Source organism: Conger conger, chromosome 9 (assembly GCF_963514075.1).
Source record: "Conger conger chromosome 9, fConCon1.1, whole genome shotgun sequence".
NCBI lineage: Eukaryota > Metazoa > Chordata > Actinopteri > Anguilliformes > Congridae > Conger > Conger conger.
In genome coordinates, this window is record NC_083768.1 from 14,808,203 (window position 1) to 14,816,629 (window position 8,427).

Consider the following 8,427-nt stretch of genomic DNA (forward strand, 5'->3'; position numbering starts at 1 on the left):
CTGACATGGCTGGTTGTCTTGTCTGGTGATGCTCTGCCAGGCCTGTACTGCAGCTATCTTTAGCTCATGCTTGTTTTGGGGGGTAGTCCCCTTTCTCTTCAGCATATGAAAGGCATGCTCAATTGCTTTCAGACCGGGTGATTCACTTGGCCACTCAAGAATTGAGCTTTGTTGCTTTAGCAGTCTGTGTGGTATCATTGTCTTGCTTTAAAATGAACTGCCAGCCAATGAGTTTTGTTAAGATAAGTGAGCCTTACCTTCAGCAGCCATACATGCCAGGGCCATAACATCCCCACCACTGTGTTTCACAAATGAGGTGGTATGCTTTGGATCTTGGGCAGTTCCTTCTCTCCTCCATACATTGCTCTTGACATCACTGATATCATTTAATCTCTAATATACTGATCACTGATATCAGTCTCATCTGTCCACAATACCTTTTTCCAGAACTGTGGTTGCTCGTTTAAGTACTTCTTGGCAAACTTTCTCCTGTTTTTGTGGTTCTTGCAGTTTAGCCTGTGTATTTCTGTCCATGAAGACAGTGCGGACAGTGTTCATTGACAAATCCACACCTGACTCCTGAAGAGTGTTTCTGATCTGTCAGATGTGTTTGAGGATTTTTCTTTATTATGGAGAGCAATCTTCTGTCATCAGCTGTAGAGGTCTTGGCCTGCCAGTTCCTTTGCGATTAGTAAGCTCACCAGTGCTCTCTTTCTTCTTAATTATATTCCAAACAGTTGATTTTGGTAAGCCTAAGGTTTGGCTGATGTCCCTTAATTGTTGTTTTATTCTTGTTTCTGTCTCATAATGGCTTCCTTGACTTTCATTGCCCCAACTTTGGTGCTCATGTTGATAATCAGCAATAATAGTTTTCAAAGGTGATCAAAAGAAGAGGGGAAAGACTAGGTGCTGATAGCTCTCTTATAACAGCATTGAGGAGGCAATGAAATGCATCTGAGCAATTACAAACACCTGTGAAGCCAAACATTATGGTGCCCTGAAACACCACTGTAAATTCTACATGGTGGAACCAAAATGTTTAAAAATACCATTTAATAAAATATGAGAATGTGCACTTTAACCACATGTTTATTGTGTGATTCTACACCTAAGATTGTGCCAATTCACAGGCAAATCAAGACATAATGGATATGTGTCCCAAACATTATGGAGGGCACTGTATATATATATTGGCAGATTGGAAAATGATTACTATGCCAAACACTTAGAAAAAAACTCCCAATATATCTGTGGTTTGAATTTAAATAACCGGTACAAAATAACTGCTGCCCTGTTCATATCCTGTTCATTTTGGCCACATTATGGTGTGCTTGGACTGTTCTCTGTTCATTTATGGACCATTAAAATAGTCAGTTGCATTTACTGTATTTATTTCTTTCACATTAAAACAAAATGTATCCTTCTCATTCAATTTATATTCATAATTCATTCCAATTTGACAAGTAATGTGGACATCCTCAGTTGATTAACTCCTGAATAGCATACTTTGCAGTAGATAAGTGCATATTGGTTTTGGCTCTGTACTCCAGCACATTGGATTTGGAATGAAACAATTAATATGAAGTTAAAGTGTAAACAGATTTATTTGAAGGTTTTCACATCAATTTTGGGTTATCCAAGTAGCAATGTAAATGCACTAAATTTTACTTACAACTGGAGACTAATAACATGGTGGCAAAACTCTGCAAAAAGATTGGTTTCTGGAAACTGCAATTCTTCACAGTATCTTAATATCACATATCTGAGTATTCATATTGTAATTGTCACTTTTCCTCATGTTTCATCCTAACCAGTTAATTGCAGTGCTGTACTTGTTGCAAGACAGTCCAGTGCAGCAATATATTGGCGTCGTATTCTTAATAAAACTGCCATGAGCTGGCTGGATTGTATTTAATGAAAACAGAATGGGAACCCCCTCACCATAGGGTTATATGAAAACAGTATGCTCTGGTGGGATCATAGTGAGGAGAATAGCCAAACTGACTACCCAGGGTCTCAAGGCAAGAGGGCCTCAAAAGTCCTGGACTACAAAGTTTTAGTCCATTGGGAAGGAGCCACAGAGATTGATTCCCATAATTATATACACCTCCCCCCCCCCCCCCCCCCATAACCATAGGGTCATGATAACAGTAGCAGTTTATGTTGATCAGCTTGCATGCTTATCGTCTTTTGGTTTTGCACAGTCTGACTATTTTGAATGATTTGCATTCTTAATTCCATCTTTTCTTTGGATGGTTTATGAAATGATTTAAGGACACATGCTATGTAATTGTAAAATTGGTAATAAGAATGAAAATGGGCAAATAATTAATTAGCTGATATTAAAAGTCATTTTTCAATGAAAACATTGCTAATGGCCACCAACAAAGTGTGTTGTTCTTACAAATAATATTGACTAGGACTACTCTTTGTGGGAATTATTGCTATTTGAGTGTGTGAACTGCCAAAGTGTATGAGGAGTATATATGCCCCTGAAAAGAAGAATGTTTGTTGAACATAGAATGAAAACAGATGTATTTTTGCAGATATGTGTGGTTCATGAGGTAATTTGCTTGTGAAAAAGCTATAAAATGTAAAAAATTGTGGTGATGATATGATGAACAGAATTTATTTTTATTGTATGACTGTGTCAAAAACAAAATATATCTTCTGACTTGAATTCTGAATTATTTATGCAAAGTTGGGATGATGTTATACATGGTTTCTCTTTTTTGCTGTGTGTGTGTGTATGCAGAGCCAAATATCTTAAAGAGCAGTCTCGAAAAAGGAAAACTTCTGCAAATGTGATATAGATGTATTTGTTGGGGGTGGGGTGGATGTAGAGAGGGTAAGTCAAAATCATGCATAAACTCTAATTGTTATTTTAAACAGGAGAGTATCAATAAAGAAAATACAGGCAACATGGACCCTTCTCAATCAATATCAATTTGGTTTTGTTGGTTTTTAAAGCCTTAATCACAAACATGGATGTGCAAAAGTTAATTAAGACAAAGTTGGTGAGGACCCTTTTGTTTATTAAAAAGGTGTGCCCGTTTTTATAGGAGTCACCCATTCACAGTTCAATAGTTTATGTGAATTTATTATGTAGCATAGTGGTTAAGGTACATGACGGGGACACGCATGGTCGGTGGTTCGATCCCCGGTATGGCCACAGTAAGATTCGCACAGCCGTTGGGCCCTTGAGCAAGGCCCTTAACCTTGCATTGCTCCAGGGGAGGATTGTCTCCTGCTTAGTCTAATCAACTGTACGTCGCTCTGGATAAGAGTGTCTGCCAAATGCCATTAATGTAATGTAATGTATAATGTAATTCATATATTGGGTTATATTACATACCATACTTTTGAAATAGGTTAGTTAGATTTTTGCCCTCAACAGCACCCTGGGTGCAGACAGTCCTGTCAAAAATGGTAATTTTGCATTGTAATCTCATGCCTCTCATGCATCTTTGCTAATCAACCAAAAAGGCGGCTTTGGCTCCCAGCAAATATAGTGTTGCGGATAGTGTGATTCTCTCTCATGTAGGAGACCAGGGTTCGAGGTTCACCTGCTCATTTTTTCCTCTTAATTTTCCTCTTAGTTTAGAGGGCAGAACAGAGTTAGCTTCTGTAGCAAAATGAAGCAGAGAACATTGCTCTACCCCCAGGGTGCTGTTGAGGGCAGAAAACTGCACCGCACCGTGACATGCACAGTGTCATAGTGATGATTCAAATCTCTATTTTTATTTAGTATTAGCATATTGAGGAATTTTATCCAAAATAGAGCATCATTTATTCAACCTTGAAAAGTTAAATGAAAAGAAAAGGAGTTCAATATTCGCTGATCTGTCCATTTTTATTTCAATGCATTTATTAGGTAGTGTATTAAATTATCTGTGAAATGAACACAATTTTACTTAATGTTTTGCATCAGTCAACAACCTTTGTTCATGTTTTCACATATTTTAAGTTATTTACAACATTTACAAAGAAATATAACCAACAAATGTACTGTATGCTGCTGAATAGATAGGAAAACAATACTGTAGTTAACATTACAGGGAAAATGTGTATATCAATACTGTACTGATCATGTACTGTACTGTATATGATGATACCGTGCCCTGAAAAAGTATTTTCCCCACACATAATGGTTTCAGATCTTTAGACAAAGTGTACAAAAATGAAAAAGGGAAGCCAAGTAAACACAAAACAAATTTTTGAAATTAGTATTTAATTTATTTAATGAAAAAGTAATCAAACATGTAAATCACCACTGTGAAAAAGTAATTGCCCCCTTATAAACTGGTTGCACCACCATTAGCAGAAATAACTGCAATTAGAGGCACCCTAAGGATTTATTTCCAAGGTAAGCAGAAAAAAAACAATGGTATTCTAATTGTTGACACCGCCTCGCCCATTCAATCATTTTTTTAAAGATATTTTTTAGGCCTTTCAGCTTTATTGGACAGTATATAGTATAGAGAGACAGGAAGAAAGGGAGCAAGAGAGAGGCGAAGACATGCGACAAATGTCAGATGGTCGGATTCGAACCGCTGACGTCACGGCTCGCAATGAGCATGTGGTCAGTGCTCTCCAGGCTGCGCCACTGAGACACCACCATTCAATCATTTTAATGTATCTATAGTGATATGCAGTTACCTCAGCTTTTACCAATTTTACAATGTTAAATTTGATATTTAATTCCAACTAGACAGCTGTCCATAGACATTTCAATTGGACATGGCAGAACCAGCTTGCTAGCTAAATACTGAGGTATAAACTAGCTTGCTCATAACTATGGAGCGAATCAGAAAAAATGCATTTTCCTGCCGATTTGACCAATTGGCCAGCAGTGGCCACTATGAGTACCTGGTCATGCCTTTCGGACTCACTAATGCGCCCGCTGTCTTCCAGAACCTCATTAACAACGTCCTCCAGGACATGATATCCAAGTTTGTTTTTGTCTACCTGGATGACATGCTCATCTTCTCCGCCTCCCTGAAGGAACATGTCAGTCACATCTGCCCAGTCCTCCGTCGTCTCCTGGAGAATTGGCTATTCATCAAAGCCAAGAAGTGCCAGTTCCCCTGCTTCAGCGTCCAGTTCCTTGACACACCCAGCACAGGATCGACCCGGCAACTCTCCGACTCCCAGATGACTGCTCTTACCGCCTGAGCCCATGTCACCCTGAACGCCTCTGACACAAGTGTCGGAGCGGTACTCTTGCAGAGATCCCTGGACATGATCTATTCCTGTGCCTTCTTCTCTCACTGTCTCTCTTTCAAGGAGAGAAACTTCAGCATTGGTGATCGAGAACTCCTGGCAGTCAAGCTGGCGTTGAAGAGGGGGCCACCTGCTGGAAGGAACTGCCATCTGACCACAAGTCCTGGAGTGGGCCCACTCTTCTCACCTCGCCTGTCACCCTGGGGTTAGCCGTGTGCTGGCCCTCCTGGGCCGCTGCTTCTGCTGGCCATCTGTCAAACCTGACAAGGCCAAATTCGTCGCTGCCTGTCCAGAGTGTTCCCGGGGGAAGTCCAGCAACCAGCTGCCCCAGGAACTCCTCCAGACGTTGTTACCGGTTTACCAGTCGCCGGAGGGATATCTGTGGTTCTGATCATAGTAGAGTTCATCCACTTTGTCACCCTACCCAAGCTGCCCTCATCTTCTCCGCCTCCCTGAAGGAACATGTCAGTCACATCTGCCCAGTCCTCCGTCGTCTCCTGGAGAATCGGCTAATCATCAAAGCCAAGAAGTGCCAGTTCCCCTGCTTCACTGTCCAGTTCCTTGACACACCCAGCACAGGATCGACCCGGCAACTCTCCGACTCCCAGATGACTGCTCTTACCGCCTGAGCCCATGTCACCCTGGACGCCTCTGACAGAAGTCTTGCAGAGTACCACTTTGTCACCCTACTCAAGCTACCCTCATCCAAGGAAACCACCAAACTCCCGTTCCTACATGTGTTCTGCCTGCACGGCTTAGCCCTGGAGGTGACCTTGGACCTCGGACCAGGGCCCAATCATAATACAGTCAAAGTCGCTTAGATCACATTTTGATGGTTGATGGGAACATTAACTGAAGCCCCTGACCTGTATCTGCATGATTGTATGCATTGCACTGCTACCACACAATTGGCTGATGAGGTAATTGCATGGATACTCGTATGTGTTCCTAATAAAGTACTCAGTGAGTGTACATGTAGAAATAAATAAAATGGTTGCTTAAACCACACAGGGCTACAAAAATCAGTTGATTTTCAAAAGAACACAAGCAGTTTCCCATAAGGCCTTTGAGCTCCATTTACTGTGCCCTCCATAATGTTTGGGACAAAGACCTGTTATGTCTTGATTTGACACAATTTTAAATTTGGAATCACATAATTAACATGTGGTTAAAGTGCACATTCTGAGAATTTATTAATGGTTATTTAAATTTTGGTTTCACCATGTAGAACTTACAGCGGGGTTCATACATTGTCCCCCCATTTATGCAGGGAGAAGAGAGCTGTCTGCACCTAGTCTTTCCTCTAGACTTTCAGTCACCTTTGGAAGCGATTAATGTTGTTTATCAACATGAGGACCAAAGTTGTGCCAATGAAAGTCAAAGAAGCCTTTGTGAGACTGACAAACAAAAATTAAATGGTTAGAGACATTGGCCAAACCGTAGGTTTACCAAAATCAACTCTTTGGAACATATTTAACAAGAAAGTCTACTGGTCAACTTACTAATCCCACTTGTGGGAATGCAGACCTCCACAACTGATGACGGGAGAATTCCCAGAAAAATCCCTGTCTGACATATCAGGAACACTCTTCAGGAGGTGTGGATTTGTCAATGACCACCGTCCGCTGAAAATTTCATGAACAGAAATACAGAAGCTACACTGCAAGATGCAAACCACCACTGCTGCAAAAACAGGATGGCCAGGTTTATTTACCCAGAAGTACTTAAAAGAGCAACCAGGTCTGGAAAAAGGTCTTCTGCACAGAGGAGATGAAGATTAACCTATATCAGTGTGATGGCAAGAGGCAAAGTATGGAGGAGAGAAGGAACTGCCCAATGACAAATCTAAAATTGTGGAGTTCAGAGGCAAATAAATAAATGATGGGTCTTTGTCCCAAACATTATGAAGGGCACTTATATGGAGGGCAGGACCAACTTACAGTGAGTGAATCTCTTCTTGACCATGCAGGTTATGACTGCGGCTGGTAACCCCATAAGGTGACGGAGGGAAGGCTTCAGACAATAGGGTTCCCCCCATCTTGTTGCCAAAAGCCACTCCTCTGGCCTGCCTGCTTCAGGTGTGGAGGTATTTCCAGTCCTCTGGAGCAATGACCAAGCAGCTTAGCTACAGAGGGAAGGGGCAGCTGTCCACGTACATTTGTGCTAGTCTGTGCTCTCCCAAATTAACAAAGGATGTGCCGGTAGATGGACCGAGCTAAGACTACACCTGAGTAGACCAAATTAACTTGTATGTATGACTTTTAGCAATACCGACTTACAACAGATGCGCATTTTGATTAACTCAGCAGAGATGTTCTGCAGCCGCTATTCCTCTTGTGGGAATGTAGGCAGCTTTTTTTTCTCACTTACTTGCCTTTTTAGGTCAGTTCTTAGGTTTTTTATTTATTTATTTATTTATATGGATTCCAGGACATCTTGTGTTGGAGGGGTGGGGTGGGGGGGGTGGGGGGGTAGGGTGTTGTTATATTTAGTTCAGAAATATAACACTTTGAAATTTCACCTCCCAGCATGGCTCTATTCAGTGGGGGAGTTAATATGCTGTTGCTATGACAGAGCTTTTATGACATTTGTCATTTCTGTTGATGTTTCTGGTCAGTCATTCTTCACATTTTTTACAATTTTTTTCCTTTTCTGAATTCATGCCATTGATTTTCCGTTGATGCCACTGTCTGTCATTTTTTAATGGAACTCATTACAGCTTCAACCATACAAATGCATCCGCTTCGTTCATTGCACCAATGTTTGCTTGCATCCACAGAGGAGTCTTTAGTATTTGACCATGGTAAACCAACATATGGACGCAGACTGAGCACATTGTCAGTAAGCTGGGTATACACTATGCGATTTTAGCGATTTTGAAGTCGCAGACAAAATTTCTAAATTGGAGAAGAAATTGTTTCTTGTGAGCTAAAATAGGCCGCCTTGGATCTCTCAGGGTGACATACTCACAGGTGGCTGATTTAGTGAATCTTAGTCTCCAATGGAAGACTGACTGTGTCAGATATTTCGGGTCAAAATCGTGCGATGTGACAACTGCTGCAACAGACAATGGACATCTAATGAACAACCAATAGGAGCATTGTAATACAATACATGGTGGACTGTAATCGATACATGTAGCACTCTAACCACAATAAATACATTTTAACATTAATTAATTTAGTCATTATTTCTAGTGTCACC